Source organism: Podarcis erhardii, assembly GCF_964252035.2.
Source record: "Podarcis erhardii genome assembly, chromosome: 14".
In the NCBI taxonomy this organism is placed as follows: Eukaryota; Metazoa; Chordata; class Lepidosauria; order Squamata; family Lacertidae; genus Podarcis; species Podarcis erhardii.
This window is the reverse complement of record NC_138503.1, coordinates 48,847,550-48,867,785: the sequence shown is the minus strand read 5'-3', so window position 1 is coordinate 48,867,785 and position 20,236 is coordinate 48,847,550. Positions and strand designations below refer to the sequence as shown.

Sequence of the window (20,236 nt, the reverse complement as noted above, 5' to 3'; positions counted from 1 at the left end):
TCACACCTATCCATTCTGAAGGAAATCAGCCCTGAGTGCTCACTGGAAGGACAGATCCTGAAGCTGAGGCTCCAATACTTTGGCCACCTCATGAGAAGAGAAGACTCCCTGGAAAAGACCCTGATGTTGGGAAAGATGGAGGGCACAAGGAGAAGGGGACGACAGAGGACGAGATGGTTGGACAGCGTTCTCGAAGCTACCAGCATGAGTTTGACCAAACTGAGGGAGGCAGTGGAAGACAGGAGTGCCTGGCGTGCTCTGGTCCATTGGGTCACGAAGAGTCGGACACGACTAAACAACAACAACATTATCTATACTGAATGGCCGCGACTCTCCAACTAGCCCACCTTCTACCTGGAGATGCCAGAGTTTGAATCTGGGGCCTTCGGCAAACCAAGCACATCGTCTTTCACTGAGCCACAGGTGTGTTGTGAGCATAAAGGAGGTCAGGAAGTGATCCTGGGTAGGAGAGTTGTGCTGTTTCAAGCATGCCCCTGTTTTGGTCTACAAACAGCTAGCAATTCATTTTTGCTTTTAATTATGTTTTATTATATTTTCAAAAGTTTAACATAGGCACTTCAATACATAGTCATTTTAAATTTTGTTTTGTTGACATCCCATCCCCCTTTCCATGGTGTTTTTATTTCTCCCTCTCTGGTGCACCTTATCTTCCAGCTCTCATACCATAAAACAATACTGTATAGTGGTACCTTGCTTCTCAAACTTAATCCGTTCTGGGAGTCCGTTCGACTCCCGAAACCGTTCGAAAACCAAGACGTGCTTCTGATTGGCTGTAGGAGTTTCCTGCACTCAATCAGAAGCCGCGGAAGCTCTGTCGGATGTTCGGCTTCCAAAAAATGTTCGCAAACCGGAATACTCACTTCCAGGTTTGTGGCATTCGGGAGCCGATTTGTTCGGGAGCCAAGCCGTTTGGGTACCAAGGTACCACTGTAGTCTCTAATTCCTTCTGTTGCTCTTAGTTCAAATCCTGATCACAAGTTTCATCAATTTGGCCAATGCAACATACTCAATCACCTTGGTTGTCCATTCTCCTTTGGTGGGAACTTCTTCTTCTGAGCTGGCGATTCTTTGGGTTTCTGGCCTTCTGAGTTGCCCCACTTCCCGTTTCTCCCCCCCCCCTTCCGTTTGTAGGATGTCAAAAGCAGGGCTGGGACATCTTTGCAAATGAATTTCTCATTAGATCATCCATCTTCCCCACGACTGACAGGATGCTCTGCAAATGGAGCTGCTGTCAGGAACTGGCGTTCTCTGCAGATTAGAGTTTAGAAAGCCTGCTGTGTGGGTGTTTTGGTTGCTGACCACCCTCCGCGAGGGGGACAGATGGCCAGGTCAAATGACACTCTTTATCAGTTTTAATAGCAGTTGCTGAAGGGGTGGTGGGCAGGACAGCAGCGGAGGGCAGGAGCTCAGTCACGTGCTTGGAATGCAGAAGGTACCATGTGGAGTCCACAAAATCTCCAGGTAGGACTGGGACTCCAGGTGGACTCCTTGCGAAATGTTGGAGAGCTGTTGCCAGGCATTGAACTCGGCTAGTCTGGCTCAACAGTAGGAATGGGTGGGTTCGTTTCTCTCAGTTTCTCATTTTTAAGTGTACACCATTTCTACATACAACTCTGACTTTTTTGAGGGGCGGGGAACCCCATGTGAACATTCTTGCAGCCTTTTCTGTGCATTTCTCCTGTTGAATGCATTTTTGTACGCATTTTCACGTGTGCGGTTTTGCAAGCAAGTTCCCCCTCACAGAATGCATTTTTATACCTTTGGTTCACTGAGATATGCAATTATCTGCATGCATTCTGTGTGCATGGTTGCCAGACTGCACCCATCACAAAATTCAGAAAGTGCAAATTTCAAAGGAGAGCTGTGTTTCAGTTTGTGGGTTGGGGCAAGAAGTGCAAATTTTTAAAGTTCGTGTGAAGATGTGAACCAAGCCCATTTCTTCTCCATCCCTAAGGGCAGCTCCTTATGTTCCTGTTTAAATTAGGCCCCTTATTCAGCACCTTGAATCCTGAGGACTAGAATCTTACTTTTTAGAAAGGGCAGCAAAGGTTCAAATCTGGCATCTGCCAGTCAGTGCTTACAAAATTAAGTTACATTCCTGCCTATGTTGCTTTCATTCTCTGCTTGTAGGCTTTTCAGAAACTGTGGGATGGAGGATTAGGTGGAACCACATATCTATATCTATATCTATATCTATATCTATATCTATATCTATATCTATATCTATATCTATATCTATATCTATATCTATATCTCATGAAAACTCTTCACAAAGTTCAAGAGGTCAAGACACAAAGACTTTAGCAACTAATCCACACCTAATGACCCACCTAAGTGGTACTCAGGATATCACTCAAGAAATCACTCAAGATATCTCTCAAGTAATTAAGGAACAAAAGAAGAAAAGGCACACTAGCCTGGGAACTTCCTCTCTGCCCAGAACATTGGAGGCTATACACCACACCCCCTCTACAGTATTTATAGGAACTCAAACACTGAGATCCTGCTCTGTTCCAGTAACAAGAAGCCGAAAGCACCAGCCTGAAGATGACGAGTGAGACCTCGTCGAAACGTCGCCTAGACACCCCAACTTTTACACGGGAAGACACCCGAGGACACCAAAACCTGCATATCTATATCTATATCTATATCTATATCATCTATATCTATATCTATATCTATATCTATATCTATATCTATATCTATATCTATATCTATATCTATATCTATATCTATATCTATATCTATATCTATATCTATCAAAATAAAAAAATTCCTTCCAGTAGCACCTTAAAGACCAACTAAGTTAGTTCTTGGTATGAGCTTTCGTGTGCATGCACACTTCTTCAGATATCTGTATCTGAAGAAGTGTGCATGCACACGAAAGCTCATACCTAGAACTAACTTAGTTGGTCTTTAAGGTGCTACTGGAAGGAATTTTTTTATTTTGTTTTGACTATGGCAGACCAACACGGCTACCTATCTGTAACTATATCTATATCTATATCTATATCTATATCTATATCTATATCTATATCTATATCTATATCTATATCTATATCTATATCTATATCTATATCTATATCTATATCTATATCTACATCTACATCTTCTACATCTACATCTACATCTACATCTACATCTACATCTAACTATATCTATATCTATCTTTGGTAGGGTAGTTCTATAGATGTGGTTAGCCATGTTAACCCTAAATGGTGCCTCAATGCTCAAGAGAAGTCTACCAGATACCCAGGACAGACTATTGCATTTGTGCCCAGCTTTGGAGTTTCCTGGAGGCATCTGTTTGGCTGTTGTGGGACGCTAAACCAGGTGGGACCTGATCTGATGGAGCAGTTCCTTCTTATATTCAAGTTTGTAGGCCTCAAGCTGACCAGCTGCAGACCGATGCCCCATAGGGGCAAACAATCCCCTGCACATAGAAAGCTAGGTATTAGCAAGAGAGGTTCTGAAGAAACTAATTTTTTGCATACACAAGCTTCATTTACTCTCCCAGCCAAGGAATCTTCTTTGCTATTGCCTTTTAGAATCATGTTAATGTCTAGTCTGAGATTTGAGCATCTTCTGTGGAGATCTGCCTTTCTTTGTTATGCTTGTTTCAGGTTGTGTGTTGCAAAGGGAGAGTTGAATGACAGGGAAGAAGGCTTTCAGGTTTTGCCAACAGTCGTAAAAATAAATCTGGCCCTGATCCTGCGACACTGCAAGGAGCCTGGTATTATGATGCAGAATCCAAGCTTTTGTTGTTGTTTTTAAAAGAGTCATTCCTAATCCTCATTGTTGCGAAAGGAAGGTTGGAACTTTGTGGGCAGCCTCTATCAAAGACTCGGGGCAGATTACAAGTGTACACCTAAATATATAAAATATATGAGAGTGAGTAGATAGGCACATAGACAGACAGATAGAGTGTTTGTATGTATGAGACCAACTCCATAGCCAATATAGAGAGGGTGCCCAGAATGTTGTGGGGTGTCTGTAAAGCCACGCCCTATGGAGAAAGGTTGAAGTAGCTGGGTATGTTCAGCCTGGAGAGGGGAGGATTAAGGAGAAACAATAGCTGCCTTCAGGTATCTGGAGGGCTACCAAGCAGATGATGGAACGGACTTCTCTGTTCCTCTGTAGGGGAGATTTAGAATCAATGGGTGGAAATGCACTCTGGTCAGTGACGGAAATCGATTCATTCATTCATTCATTCATTCATTCATTCAATGGGTGGAAATTTTAGGGAAGCAGATTCCAACTACACATTAGGATAGACTTCCTAACCGTTAAAGCTTCATTCACTTGGAAGGATTTAAGCAGAGCCTAGGCAGCAATCTGTCCTATGGATGCTGTCATATCAACTCTGTAATTCAATGGCCAGACATAATTGGCTCCAGATTCACATTGAGTCTAAATGTCCTGCTTCTGCCCAACTAACACAGACAGGGGTTCTTACTTATAAGGTAGAAAGAGATCTCACAGGCTCAGCAGCAGATGCAAAGCTCAGGAGTCATGATTCAGGAGTTGAGTAACAAAGTAAGAAGTTCAGAATTGGGCTCCAAGTCCTCATGAAAATTCATCAGTATTTTTTGTGCAAATTTCACTTAAAATACACATTTCCGTGTGCAATTTTGCCTATCACCTGTGCAATTTTGCAAAACAACTTCTTAATATAAAATGTTTTTTGCATGCTATTCTCAGCAGCATATGCACTTTAATGCAAAAAGTTGCTATAGTACACTCATTTCTGTGCTTCCTACTTGACCACCGAGGGTCTTATGGCAGTTCCCTCACTGCGAGAAGTGAGGTTACAGGGAACCAGTGGCAGTGGCACCCGCCCTGTGGAACACCCTCCCTTCAGATGTCAAGAACATAATGAACTACACAACTTTTAGAAGACATCTGAAGGCAGACCTGTATTGGGAGGTTTTTAACGTTTGACATTTTATTATGTTTTGCTAGAAGCCTCCCAGAGTGACAGGGGAATCCCAGCCAGATGGGCGGGGTATAAATAATAAAATTACTATTATTTTTATTACTGGCTGAAGAACTATAGTGCAAAATTCAGAGGCGTGGCAATTTCAGAGGACGGCTGTGTTCTGCTTTGTGAATAGCTTTGCAGAGTGTGATTTAGGAAGGTCGGCCTTTAGATGGAAACTGAAACCCATCCCTAACCAGGCACCATCCATTGCACCGTACGGTTTCCAGGGGCACGGGAGCATTGCCAGGAAGTCTTTGCATTGAGCATTTCCTGAAAAACAGCAGCATTTGCCTTTGCGCCGTCCATGGTTAGCATTCGCCTCCATTTCCCCGCTAAGCTCAGCCCGCTCTGCAGGCTGGCACCTGGTGTGCCATTAGCCCTGCCACACGCACCAAAACCCTCTGATTAATTGGCGGAGAGGCGGCTCTGCTCCTGCTAAAGCTGCCTGGGAGCCATGAAGGAAACAAAGGAGGCCGGAAAGGGATTCCCCACATGGAACGCAACCCTCTTCCACTCCCAAGGCATCGCACCAGCAACAGTCCAGTCACGCTGTGGCAGGGATATTAATTGCAAGGTGCATTTGCACAATGACGGCTTGGGTTGCTCAGTGACACAGCGGCCCTTTTCGGACATTACCGCATTTGTGTGAGTGGGCTGAACTGCATAGCAGGCTCGATCTCCAGGGTTACGTGTGCACCAGATCATTTAAGCACATCCCCTGCCCTGGTCTGCAAAAACCCTGGGAGCTCTAGTTTCTTAAGGGTGCTGGGAATTGTAGGTCCAGGAAGGGTCCACTGCAGTTACCAAAATTATTTGGTGCTTCAATTCTGCTTTAAGGGCCCAGTATGTACGTGGGTGGCGCTGTGGGTTAAACCACAGAGCCTAGGACTTGCCGATCAGAAAGTTGGCGGTCCGAATCCCCGCAATGGGGTGAGCTCCCGTTCCTCGGCCCCTGCTCCTGCCAACCTAGCAGTTTGAAAGCACGCCAAAGTGCAAGTAGATAAATAGGTACCGCTCCGGCGGGAAGGTAAACGGCGTTTCCGTGCGCTGCTCTGGTTTGCCAGAAGCGGCTTAGTCATTCTGGCCACATGACCTGGAAGCTGTACGCCGGCTCCCTCGGCCAACAAAGCGAGATGAGCGCCGCAACCCCAGAGTCGGCCATGACTGGACCTAATGGTCAGGGGTCCCTTTACCTTTACTATGTATGCAGCAACCGACTCGTAATACAAGGGGGGGTCACCAACACAGCGCCCGTGGGCACGATGATGCCATCAGACCTTTTCCTCGGCTCCTGCCAAGTCTCCTTGTCCCTCCCTTTTTATATTTAATTTGGCGTTTGGGGGCTTTGAGGTAGGGGTGATTGGTTGGAAGATTGCTTGGGGTGGGACGTTCTGGCCTGCTGGAAGCCACAGATGGAGAGAGGGCTCTTGTGCTCAGATCCTGTTTGTGAGCTTAGAATCATAGAATCATAGAGTTGGAAGAGACCCCAAGGGCCATCGAGTCCAACCCCCTGCCAAGCAGGAAACACCATCAGAGCACTCCTGACATATGGTTGTCAAGCCTCTGCTTAAAGACCTCCAAAGAAGGAGACTCCACCACACTCCTTGGCAGCAAATTCCACTGTCGAACAGCTCTTACTGTCAGGAAGTTCTTCCTAATGTTTAGGTGGAATCTTCTTTCTTGTAGTTTGGAACCATTGCTCCGTGTCCGCTTCTCTGGAGCAGCAGAAAACAACCTTTCTCCCTCCTCTATGTGACATCCTTTTATATATTTGAACATGGCTATCATATCACCCCTTAGCCTCCTCTTCTCCAGGCTAAACATGCCCAGCTCCCTTAGCAGTTCTTCATAAGGCATCGTTTCCAGGCCTTTGACCATTTTGGTTGCTTTCCTCTGGACATGTTCCAGTTTGTCCGTGTCCTTCTTGAACTGTGGTGCCCAGAACTGGACACAGTACTCCAGGTGAGGTCTGACCAGAGCAGAGCACTATTACTTCCCTTGATCTAGATGCTATACTCCTATTGATGCAGCCCAGAATTGCATTGGCTTTTTTAGCTGCCGCGTCACACTGTTGGCTCATGTCAAGTTTGTGGTCAACCAAGACTCCTAGATCCTTTTCCAAAGAGACATCTGTTTGGCCACTGGGAGAAGAGGATGCTGGACCAGATGGGCCCTCGGCCTGATCCGGCACACTCTTCTTATGTTCTTGCAGTCTCCTCTCGGGGATAAATAAATGAGGCATTTTAATTCCTTTGAACCAGTTTGCATGGGCTTCCTGTGCCTCCTCCTACCTCCTCTCTTAGGATCCTCCACCAATTTATTTGAAAAGTGGTGGGAGGGGATGCATGGGGGGGTTGGACTCGATGGCCTTTGGGATCCCTCCCAGCTCCACAGTTCTACAATAACAGCTGCAAGAGTGACAGCGGCCGCAGTCAGTGGAGGCTGGTGCATTAGGGCGAATGGGGCCCTGCCCCACCAACCTCAGCCAGCCCCCACCTTCTTATGGGCCAGTGGGTGGCCTTGCATTCCAGCTTCCTCCTCCTCTTCCTTAATCTCTGGGTTGCCTTTGTAGAACTCCCCAGGGAGGAGGATGGGGGCAGAAACATAATGTGTCGGCGCCACCTGCCACCGGCTCTGGCACCACCTACTGTTCAACCTCCCTGCTTTCTTCTCCACCAACTGCAATGGGTGCACAGGAGCTGACTCCTAGGGGCTGAGGTCTCTTTTCCTCCCCCCCCCCATTTTTTTTTGAGGGAGCCAGGCTCCCACAAAGCTGATGGGCATTGCCATTCTAATGGTGTTCTGCATCTTGGCATCTACACCCCCCCAAAAAATTACTTTATTCTAGTTGGCACCCATTCAGGTGCCCTGGTGGTGAGGCTGCTGCTGTGAGCACTCTGTGAGACAGGGGCGCCAACTTGAATAAAATATGGGGGTGGGGAAGCAGGTAAGCTCCGCCCCACATAATTTATCACATGATGTGGTGCACAAACACCATTTGAATGGCAATGTCTGTCAACTTGGGGCAGATGAGCCCCCTCAAATATTTTATTTGGGGGCTGAAGGAACCTTGGCTCCTATGCTGTGAGACAACCACTGTGAGCATCGCTCTATGGGGAGGACACCTGCTTTTTGAAAATGAGGGAGCGTCTCCACCCCCATTGTTCTGGCCGGACACTGAGGTCCAGTGCCGAGCGCGTTCTGGCGGTTCCCTCCCTGCGAGAAGCCAAGTTACAGGGAACCAGACAGAGGGCCTTCTCGCTAGTGGCACCCGTCCTGTGGAACATCCTCCCACCAGATGTCAAAGAGAAGAACAATTACCAGACTTTAGAAGACATCTGAAGGCAGCCGTGTTTAGGGAAGCTTTTAATGTTTAACAGACCACTGTATTTTAATATTTTGTTGGAAGCCGCCCAGAGTGGCTGAGGAAACCCAGCCAGATGGGCGGGGTATAAATAAATTATTATTGTTGTTGTTATTAACAGGAGCAAGGGAAGGCATCGCAAAGGCCATATGTATTGTACTTAATGAGTGACTCAGCAAAAAGGAGCTAGCTGACTGCTTGTGTGTAGACTTGGGTCCTTATGCATCTAAATGTCCCAAACCAAGGTGAAGGGGTGCACCTTCCGAATTCACCAAAATCTGTATAGTAAAGGTGCCAGACACACCTCTGAGGGGAGGGAGTTAAACAACTTAGGGGCCACTCCAGAGAAGGCCATGTTCTGGGCTTCTGGGCTTCCTCTGGCATCCTCTGAACTTCTGAGGGTGGTGCCTCGTTCTTCCTATAGAATATAAGAAGAGGCTGCTGGATCAGGCCAATGGCCCATCCAGTCCAGCATTCTCACAGTGGCCAACCAGATGTCCCAAGGGGAAACCTGCAAGCAGGATTCGAACACAAGAGGAAGTCTTCCCTCCTGTGGTTTCCAGCAACTGGTATTCAGAAGCATTGATGCCTCCAAGCCACCATGGCTAGTAGCCACCAATAGTGCTCTCCTCCATGAATTCATTTAATCCTCTTTTAAAGGCATCCGAGTTGCAGCTTGAGGGCAGTGGGGCTGATCTTTCTTCCCTGGGTGGTTGCGAGGGTTGCCAGATAATACAACTCATCGTATAAATAACCCTGTTTGTTCCTTCAAAATCTGGCAGGAAGGGAGCCCCCTGCTTTGATGGCACCAGAGGTGGGGGGGGGGAGAGAGAGGATTAATGTTCTTGGCAGTGCAAAAGGGGGTGCTAGCTGCTGTTATTCCATTAGGCTGCATCTTGGGGAACAGAGGAGTGGGGAGGGGGCTAGGATAAGGCAGTCTGAAAACGCCGAAAGAGTCTAAAACTGCGCGCACACACAAAAAAAGGGATGACAAATGGAAACGAGGGGATGTTAAGGGAGGGCGTTGCGCGAGCGTTAATTGAATTGGAGATGACGGCCAGGAGCAGCCAAATAATCAAGTTGGTTTGCGACATCCCGTCCCCAGCCGTACCGAAGGCCATTAGCAATGGATCTCTTTTTTTTTTTTTTTTGCAGAATATTCATTAATGCAAGAGGAACATTTATCACTTGTGGGCAAAGATTCCCGTAGAAGCCCCCCTGCACGCACGCCACCCACCACGGCTTGTGCATATGCAGATCAGGCACAGCTCAGGATATTTTCCCTAATTGAGACATCACGAGGTTTGTTCGTTCAGTCCGGTGCATCTGGGGGATTTCAAATTTTGGCAGTTAGAAAGAGGAATGGGGGGGTGGAAATGTCCTTAGGAGCCCGGGAGGAGAGTGCAGGTCACTCATTCTCTGGAGTTGTTCTCTCCTTCCTCCATGGAGGTCTCGCAAGACTTCCCAGCTGCTTTATTTTAACAGCGACTAACCTTCTCTCAAGGGACCTGGGTGGCGCTGTGGTCTAAACCACAGAGCCTAGGACTTGCTGATCAGAAGGTCGGCGGTTCGAATCCCTGCAACGGGGTGAGCTCCCGTTGCTCGGTCCCTGCTCCTGCCAACCTAGCAGTTTGAAAGCACCTCAAAGTGCAAGTAGATAAATAGGCACCACTCTGGCGGGAAGGTAAACGGCGTTTCCGTGCGCTGCTCTGGTTCGCCAGAAGTGGCTTAGTCATGCTGGCCGCATGACCCGGAAGCTGTACGCCGGCTCCCTTGGCCAATAAAGCGAGATGAGCACCACAACCCCAGAGTCGGCCATGACTGGACCTAATGGTCAGGAGTCCCTTTACCTTTTAACCTTTTCTCGTCTTCATTTTATATATTTAAGGTGTTTATAGTCTGCCCTTTTAGCCAAATAAGCTCTTTGGAGCAGCTTACAAAAGACTTTAGTACAGTACTTATCTTCCTTGTTGATTTTGCAGGAATGGATCTTGAAAGCACAAGGTCCAGATTCAGGATTTATTCATTGCTGTGGGTGAGCAAGGAGGGTCTTGCATGGAAAAACAGTAGCAGGCACAGAAAGGGATGAGTTCCCTCCTCCATAGCTGACTTCAGGGATGGATTCCCGCTGCCCGAAGGTCAGCCTGAAAAGGAACATGGCTTTTTGAGAGCACCAACCCAGCACCTTAAAAGCCTCGTGGGGCATTTTGCTTGGGTGGCCATACACACTACTTCATTGAGGACAGTCCTCGCTCTGAAGGAGTCCTCAGTTGGAAAGGCTGTCAAAGCCAGTTTGGAGTCTTGGGTGCCGACCATTGTGATCCTAAGGGCCCCTCCACCTCTGCCACATTCACACCTTCCATTTGAAGTGCTGTGACACCACTTTAAGCAGTCATGGCCTCCGCCAAAGCATTCTGGGAGCTTCGTTACAGGTGCTGAGAGTGGTTAAGGGGTCCCCCATTTTCCTCCCAGGGCTGCAATTCCCAGAGTTCCCTGGGAAGAGGAATTGATTGTTAAACCACTCTGGGAATTGTAGCTTTCAGGGGGATGGGGGTCTCCTAACAACCCTCAGCACCATTAAGAACCTACATCTCCCAGAATTCTTTGTGGGACGCCAGGATGGTTTAAAGAGGCCTCAGTGCTTTAAATACATGGTGTGAATGTGGCCATACTCTCAGCTACAATGCTGGTTCTCCTTCTTTGCCCCCTCCATGCTTTTAGATTCTCTCCTCTTCTTTCTCTTCTCCTCTTCCTTCTCCTCGTCTTCGTCTCCTTTTGAAAGGCTACAAATCAAAATTTGTAATTTACATTTACTTAAAATGTAAAAGCATCAGAAATCCCAAAACCTTCACCTGTCATTAAGCGTGACAGTCAGACCTACCTTGGAATGTTTTGTATAGCAACTGTTTCCAAGACACCCCCACACCTGCATGTGTGACATTCCCAACAGATTGCCATCTTACCCTCACGGTCCCTGGATGATGGAGACTTAGGCAAAGCCCGGCGAGAGCAACACCTGGGTACCAGTTTGTGGAGTGGGGGAACAGTCTCAGGAACTTGGCGGAGGGTAAGCCAAAGTAGCCCAGATAGCTTATTCTGGTACAATTGAGCACTCTGAAGGCTGAACCAGGATTTCCAAGTGAGCTGGCCAGTCTGTGGTGTGTGCTTTCAATCCTCCAAACCCTGTAGCATAGTGAAAAGAAATATGCCCTGCAGGCACATTTTCTGGTCCATGTTCTATCCCTGGAACAAGAATTCAGGAGCACTGGCTGGTTTCATGCTGTTTTTCTGTTGTGTGGTGAAGCCCTCTTTCAGATGTGGCCATTAGAGGCCCTTGCTTGATCGGTCAGGTGGAGGGGTAGCAGTGGCATAGGCACACCAATGTGGTTTGTTTCCTTGCCTCATGCCTGTTGCATCTTGGCGACTCTCTGGGGTGGATTGTCCACAGAAACCATGGTTAGGCAAGGCTTGGACATCATGCTTCAGTTAAAACAAGATAGCAACTAACCATGGCTTTGCAGCATGGTTTGTTGCCAGAAAACAAACCACAACCCGCTTCTTAGGCTGGGCCAAAAAAACACGACGTAGCGTTTTATGCAAACCAGGCTGACATAAAGACTGATAGATTATTTGTGGCAGAACCTGGAGTTTACCAGCTTTTCCGGAACATGAATTTGCTGGCTGGCAATCGTGCAGAAAATCTGCAAGTCTCCTGGCATCGACTTCCTGCTAAGCTCCCATTACTCCGAGAGGGGAGGGGGGATTCGATTTCTTCCCCCATCGTGGCCACGGCTTATCTCTTGTAAAAGCCTGCTGGGCACCAGGCACCCCTCCCCACACAACTCACACACACACACCCCCATTTGCGACAGCATCTGGCATTTGACACATGCCATGACCACGACCTGTCAAGGTCGGGAGGTCAGAGGAGTTCAGCTCAAATCCCATCACTGCGCTCTTGCGTTCGATTGGCAGAATGAGAAAGCCATGCTGGAAGCAGTGGGGTGGGGTGGGGTGGGGGGTGTTCTGGAGTCTCCCTTCCTCGCACGCTGTGCCCACGGCCACCACGGCCTCCACTCAAAACACATCTCCAAGCGGCCTTGATTTATCCCTTCATAAGAGAAACGGCAGCATAGCTTATTGTGTGCGTTGGAGAGCCTTGCCCGCCTGCTCCTCTTTATCTTCTCCCCCCCCCCCCCGCCAGCCCCAGCATCCTTTCCTTCCACTCCTCTAGGGATCGGCAGCAATTTTTCCTCCTCTGAAGAAGCTTGCAAGAGGATGAGTTTGGGAAGCCAATCTAATTGGCAGCCGAGTAAAACCCCCGGGGAGACGTGTACTTTGGTCATATCTAAGTACATTCCAGCCCGGCGTTTAAAGGCACAACTGGATCTCAGACTTGGCCAGGGAAAATGAAATACCGGCGTCTTTAAGCTCCTTATCTATTACTAGCAGATTAACTCCTTTATCGTCCTTTTTGGAAGTTCCCCTGTTCCAAAATTATCACCCGGTCTCGTCTCGTGCCTCTCCTCTTTTTGACTTTCTCTTTAGGACAAAAGCGAGGGGGTGGGGGGAAGGAGTCCTATGTACATAGCAGACAGGAAGTGGCTGAGGAGAAGCCGTGGGGCAGGGGCTTGAGGCCCATGATTTGAGTGGGAAATGACCTGCGTCCAGCCTTCCCCACTTCCTAAGCATCTGCAGTTAGGAGGATCCAGCTGGGCTGGGAGGAGACGTCCCAGCGTTGAGGGGAAAGCACAGCCGAGCTAAACGTGACTGGGTCTAAGGCAGCTTATTATGATTCGTACCAGCAATAGGAAACATGGCACAACTCAAAATATGAAAAGGATTCTCATCGTTCCCCCACTGCCTGAGCCAAGGGATGGGGTGGCCGCGGCCAGGTGCAGGGCCTATTCAATTGTGACACTCCTGGTCTGAAATCCCCTCCCTCTGCAAGGTTTAAGGTAAAGGGACCCCTTTACCTTTTAGGTCCTGTTGTGGCCAACTCTGGGGTTGCGGTGCTCATCTCGCTTTATTGGCCGAGGGAGCCAGCGTACAGCTTCCGGGTCATGTGGCCAGCATGACTAAGCGGCTTCTGGCGAACCAGAGCAGCACACGGAAACGCTGTTTACCTTCCCGCCGGAGCGGTACCTATTAATCTACTTGCACTTTGACGTGCTTTCAAACTGCTAGGTTGGCAGGAGCTGGGACCGAGCGACGGGAGCTCACCCCGTCGCGGGGATTCGAACCGCGACCTTCTGATAGGCAAGTCCTAGGCTCTGTGGTTTAGCCCACAGTGCCACCTGTGTCCCCTGCAAAGTTTGCCTGGCACCATCTTTGTGATATTTTCATCACTAGTAGAAAAGCTTTAATTTGCCCAGGACTTTGAGCCAGGGTGTTGCTAGGGCACGGCTCGGGGAGGCTGAGCCCCTGTTTGTTTTTGCACAGGCTCTCAGATCTCCTGCCCCATCCCACCCACTCTCTGGTGAAGAGCATTCGCTCTGTGCTAGAGCACCTGGTTTGCATGGAGAAGGTCCCTGGTTCCATCCCCAATGGCATATCCGGGCAGGGGTGGGCATTTCCCCCTGCCTGAAACCCTGGAGAGCTGCTGCCAGTCAGTGTAGACAGTACTGAGGTGGATGGACCAATGGTCTGATTTGGTAATATATTTTTACTTTGCTTACAGGGTAGCTGCAGTAGTGGTCAGTGATCTGGCAGCATACCTCTCGCCACCCGCATCTCTGCAGTTTACCTGGGCAGGGCTGGCAAGGTTGAGACTGCATGGAGAGACAATGTGGTGTAGTGGTTAGAGAGTTGGACAAGGACCTGGGAGACCAGGGTTAAGCTCCCCACTCAGCCACGAAACAAAGTTGTTAGGAGTGTGAGCAGTGAGCCATCAGGTCTTCTGTTCCAATTTCTCTTTGGGTACAGTCACATTTGGTGCCCTGCCTAGGCACTGCTCTTTAAGCCTCAGGTTCCCCTGCCTCATCTTGAATAAGAATGCATGCCAAGTGAGGGGTATAACTGTCCTTGTTCAGGCCGTGTTTGCACCACACCTTTAAAACCCTGCGTGGCCCCCCTTGAACACTCATGGCTTCCTCCAAAGAATCCTGGGAGTTATAGTTCGCGAAGGGTGCTGAGAGTTGTTAGGAAGATCCCCTTATTCCCCTCCCAGAGCTATAGTTCCCAGAGTTCCCTAGGAAGAGGGGCTGACTGTTAAAGCACTGTGGGAATTGTAGCTCTGGGAGGGGAATAGGGGTCTTCCAAACAAATGGGTGTGGCACGTCCCATTTCACCGCTTGAGGTAAAATAGGAAGTGTTGCCTTGTCCTGCTATGGCTGCCTGCTGCTGCCTCTGGCAGGGACGTGGCGCCAATATCGGCACCCATTTCTCATGCGATTCCGGCGCTTCACCAGCTTCCACAGGCTGAGGCGGTGGCTTTGCCCCACCAAATGGCTGGACCAGCCCCGCTAACAACTCTCTGCACCCTTGAGAAACTGCTGCTCCCATAATCCTTTGGAGAAAGCTGTGACTGCTTTAAGTGGTATCATAGTTCTTTAAACATATAGCCAATATGATCAGACATCAGCTGCAAAACTTAGCAGCAGCAATTCTCCCGAATCCCTAAACTCCCACCCAGTCGCCCATGAAAACGGTTCTCTCCCTCGCAACCCGCTTCCAATTAATCCAACTTCCGAAGGGAGGGGGCTGCCCTTTGCAGGGCGGGGATGATGGCAGGGAGCAGCAACTACAGCCACCTCCATCCCCATGGGCTGGGCCGTCATCCATGGCTCCCTCATGGAGTTAATCTGTCTGTTTCGCAAGGGGAGGCTGGAACTGGAGCGCCGCAGCAGAATAAGTGGCTCCCCCACTGGGCCTGTTAGCGTGAAAGAGGTGCGGGCAGCGCTCCCCGCGGATCCCGACAAGCGTTCCCTCGGAGCTGGCGTGCCACCGCGCCCCATGACGAGCTGAAGGAGATGGATGGGCCCGCAGAGCGCATGGCGACACGTCCCTCACACCAAGGGCTCCTGAAGGGAGATGCGCTTCAACGGTGGCTTCCGCCATTGGCTAGGCCTCTGCTTGTCCTCTCCTTCCTCTCTTTTTCCTGGCCCCGCTGCTTCTGGTTTCCCCCATTTCCACGCAGGAGATCTCTTGAGTCACTTTGGACCGAGGGTCCCCCCGCGGTCACTGCATCGCGTGAAACGCATCTCTACGGCAGTATGGATTTAGCGTTTTGAGTTTTCATTTTCTGTTTCCTCCCTGGTGGGCGAACGTGCGTGACTTTCCCGACAGCAGGGCGAGGGCCTGCGTGGCAGAGGCTAAACCCGCTTCTCAAAATGCATGGGTGTGCGTTAATTTCGCCTCTCCCCATCTCCTAAGAGGGGAGGCAAAGGGGGCTGTGGGAAGCAGCGGAGGCTCAGCTGGTTTGGGGCAGCATTGTTCCAGGGAGCGCCGGAGCATTACGCTTCATTACTGGGCTGTCTGCTCCTCTCGGGGAGACGAGGGCTCTCCTGGCAGCGGTACAGATGGATACATCTCTGGCACACAGGCCTGTCTGTAGGCCGTCCGTCGCCAGAGCTCAACCTCGAAGCGGGCAAGGAGAATCGGGGCGGGGAGAGGAGGAGCTGGCAACAAGCCTGCAAAGGCAAGAAGAGGATTTTTGCAAGAGATTATGAAGGAGGGGAGTCTCTGGAATGCAAAGACCGAGCAAAACACACTAGGAGCAGCGGGCAGTCAGTCATACACCCCAGCTGTTCATATCTGGTTTTTGGGTCCTGGTTCCTGGCAAATTGCAGTTTGTCCCTTTGGGCAATGCTTGCTAAAATTGTGCTAGCGCTTGGATCCTTCAGGGTCCGGCTTCCTCCATAGATCCATTGGAATAGGCATCTTCGAACTTTTCAGTCCTACGACCCACTTTTATCCTGAACACGCATTTGGGGACGCATAACTTTTACCCAGTGCTTTTTTTCACACTCTGAGGTGGGCGCCATTGTGGGCCGGCGCTCCCCCCTCCATCTGTTCCTGCCTTTACGTACTTCTGACAAGCCCCAAACAAACATTTCAAGTCTAAACGGAAGCTGGCCAGCATGTGCAAGTCTACACGTTTTTAAAATCTATGACTCTACCTAGCTCCTAGCCATGATTGGTCAGCTACGGGGCGGGGCCAATTCATATTTCCTTTTCTTCAATCCATCTCCCATGTAATGGTGGCAGATTTTACGCTTTCCAGCCAGGCCTCTACTGTTATACACACACGTATTTGCATGAGGGCCCTTTTGAGCTGCCCTAGCCAGCCGCCTGAATCTAAAAGAATGAGGGAGGGAGGGTGCATTTAGTTGACCTGCACCAGAACCATGGACGACCTCCCCAAAAAACAAACAGCTATGGAGACAGCTTGCTGTAATTTTTAGCACCTCTGCGGGCAGTGAAAGCGGCTGTTGTCAAACCAGCAACTCTTCAGGGCTGCCCCAAGTTGTCCAGCGACTTAATGTTACAACTTCATGGTGAGTTCTGGTGCCTGTTTTTCTTGGGTGCCTGTTTTTCTTGGGGGGGGGGGAACCCACTGCTTTTACCATATGTTTGCATGGTGTTAGTGCTCCTGTTTGGAGGGACATTGGTGTCACTGTGGGTTAAACCACAGAGCCTAGGACTTGCTGATCAGAAGGTTGGCGGTTCGAATCCCCGCGACGGGGTGAGCTCCAGTTGCTCGGTCCCTGCTCCTGCCAACCTAGAAGTTCGAAAGCACCTCAAAGTGCAAGTAGATCAATAGGTACTGCTATGGCAGGAAGGTAAACGGCATTTCCGTGTGCTGCTCTGGTTCACCAGATGCGGCTTAATCATGCTGGCCACATGACCCGGAAGCTGTACGCCGGCTCCCTCGGCCAGTAAAGCGAGAAGAGCGCCGCAACCCCAGAGTCGGTCACGACTCGACCTAATGGTCAGGGGTCTCTTAACCTTTACTAGTGCTCCTGTTGCAACCCGCCTTGGACAAGGCCCCGACCCACCAACTGAAGTCCAGTGCACTAGAACAATCTCCCCAAACTTGACGGCCTCCCGATATTGCTGGACTCCATCAACCCCAGCCAGCATGTCCAGTGGTCAGTGATTACGGGGTTTTTATTCCGGCAACAATTGTAGGGCGCTGCATTTATTCTATTCTGACAATTTATATACCACTTAACTGCAATCGTCTCTAAGTACTGGGAGGAGTTGGGGAACTGGTCTGAACTGGAGGTGATGGACCTTGGGGTCATAGTGGAGAGCTCAGTGAAGATGTTGCCCCAGTGCTTGATGGCTGTGAAAAAAGGCGATTCCCATGCTAAGGTTCATTAGGAAAGGCATTTAAATAAAACTGGCAATATCATACTGCCATTGTACAAATCTTTGGTGTGGCCCAGTTGCGTAGCAGGGTGGGCCCACAAGGGCAGTTGCCCTAGGTGCAAAATTGTTAGGGGTGCAAAATTTCAGTACCTGGTGCTGCCTTAATTTAACTGTGTGCTTCCATTGCTGGGCTTCGTGGAAAACGGCTTCTCCATGAGAACCAGGAAGTGACCTCTCTGAACAACAAAATGACTCTTCTTTTTTAATCTGTGGCTGCCATCTCTTGAGTGAAGCAGACACTGTTAGGCAGTTGAATGCACATGCATACTCCATCCGTTTCCCTCCCTCCTATTACCTCCTCTGCATGGCCCCGGGCACTGGCAACCCACGTTATGCCACTGGTGCAACTGCATTTGGAGAGTTCTCTGCGCAGCTCTGCTCATCTCCCCTCAGAAAGGATGTTGTGGAGATGGAAAGGGTTCTGAAAAAGGGCCACCAAAAACCAGGGGGTGGAGCAACTCTGCTATGAAGGAAGTTTGTTGCGTTCCGGTGAGTAAGAGGTAATATGATAGACCAGGCTTCCTCAACCTCGGCCCTCCAGATGTTTTGAGACTACAATTCCCATCATCCCTGACCACTGGTCCTGCTAGCTAGGGATCATGGGAGTTGTAGGCCAAAAACACCTGGAGGGCCGAGGTGGAGGAAGCCTGTGATAGACATTTATAAAATCATGCATGGCATGGAGAAAGCAGATAGAGAAAAGCTTTTCTTTCTCTAGCATAACCCTAGAATTTGTGGGCATCCAGTGAAGCTGCATATTGGAAGATTCTGAACAGATAAAAGAAAAAGTTCTTTTTTATGCAGTGCATAGTCAGACTTTGAAACTTGTTCCTCGGAGTGGCAGTGATGGCCACTAGCTTGGATGGCTATAAAAGAGGCTCAGACAGATTCTCGGAAAGAGCTATCAATGGCTACTGTTCATGAAGGCTATGCTTTGCCTCCACAGTTGGATGGAGGCTGCATGGCTCCCAGTTGTTGGAGACCATAGGAGGGAAGAGAGCTCTTGTGCTCAGGTCCTCCTGGCTCGTTTCTCACAGGCATCTGGTTGGGCACTGTGAGAACATGACGCCGGACTGGATGGGCCGCTGGCCTGATCCAGTAGGCTGTTGATATGTTGTTATGGGACGTCTGATATTGAATTTAAAATCCTATGCGTATGCGTGTGTGCAAAACAGGATGCACCATAACTGCACAAACACCATACATTCCAGGGTGGTCCAAGGGTTGCGTGTGACCCTCAAAGTCTTTTTTCATAGCCCTTGGCAAAATTTGATGCCCCCCGGCCCTCACGCTGCCTTCCCAAAGCCGGGTGAGTAGTAGTAGTAGTAGTAGTAGTAGTAATAATATTTATTTATTTATTTATTTATTTATTTATTTATTTATTTATACATACCCCACCCATCTGGCTGGGTTTCCGGGTGGCTCCCGACAGAATATTAAAAACTTCCCTAAGCAGGGCTGCCTTCAGGTGTCTTCTAAAAGTCAGATAGTTGTTTATTTCCTTGACATCTGGTGGGAGGGCATTCCACAGGGCAGGTGCCACCACCGAGAAGGCCCTCTGCCTGGTTCCCTGTAGCCTCACTCCTTGCAGGGAGGGATCCGCCAGAAGGCCCTCGGAGCTGGACCTCAGTGTCCGGACTGAACAATGGGGGTGGAGACGCTCCTTCAGGTATACTTCGCTTTGGGAAGGAGACATGAGGGCTCTAAGGCCCCGCCAGAGTTCTGCACCTCCTTCCCAAAGCCCAGCACCTTGCTTATAGGATTAATAATAATAATAATAATTTTATTATTTGTACCCCGCCCCTCTGGCTGGGTTTCCCCAGCCGCTCTGGGCAGATTTTGAGAAGGTGGCTCAGGGCTGTGGGGACATCAGGTTTTGGCCTCGCTCCCCACCCCCCATGACAAGCCAATGCGTAGCCTAAAGGTTTCATGTTGAAGTACTCTTGCAGCCCAATGGGACCCCCCTGCATGAATAGGACATTTCCCCCTCCCCTTGAAGAATCCCGAGGACTGCTATTTACCTCTTACAGAACAACAGTTTCTTGAACCCTTAACGAACTACCATTCCCAGAATGCTGCAGGGTATGTGTGTGTGCTTTAAATGTTTGGCGCATACACAGCCCTCGTCTTTTGCGCACATGCGTATAAATGCAAGCACTTGGACACTAAGAAGCAGCACCATGCGCAGCCTGACATATCGCACGGCTGCAGAGCTCTATTTCTGAACCACTGACAACAGATTGTGGGAGAATTATATTTTACCAGTATATCTTTGCGCTTCTAAGCAAGCCACCTTCTCGGCTGCTAAGCCAGCGAAGGAACTGGCTGCTGCAGAGAGGAAGAGGATAAACCAGGCAGAGCAGACCGTCAGGCGTGTATAACTGTGGGATCAGGTTTGGGATCTAAGCCCCTGTACAGTGGTGCCCCGCAAGACGAAAAACCCGCTAGACGAAAGGGTTTTCTGTTTTTCAATGCGCTTCGCAAGACAAATTTCC

General features: G+C 49.4%; 1 protein-coding gene across 3 annotated transcripts in view; it reads left to right on the top strand.

Annotated features, from left to right (window-relative positions):
* Positions 1-20,236, top strand: part of RAI1 (retinoic acid induced 1) — a 208,427-nt gene that overhangs the window by 129,025 nt on the left and 59,166 nt on the right. Inside the window, exon 1 of one of the 3 annotated variants that reach the window (XM_081839495.1) lies at positions 11,253-11,433. The exons of the other annotated variants lie outside the window; for them this stretch is intronic. The gene's annotated coding sequence lies outside the window, so the exon portion shown is untranslated. Of the gene's footprint in view, positions 1-11,252; positions 11,434-20,236 lie in introns of those variants that run through there. 3 annotated transcript variants of the gene reach the window in all.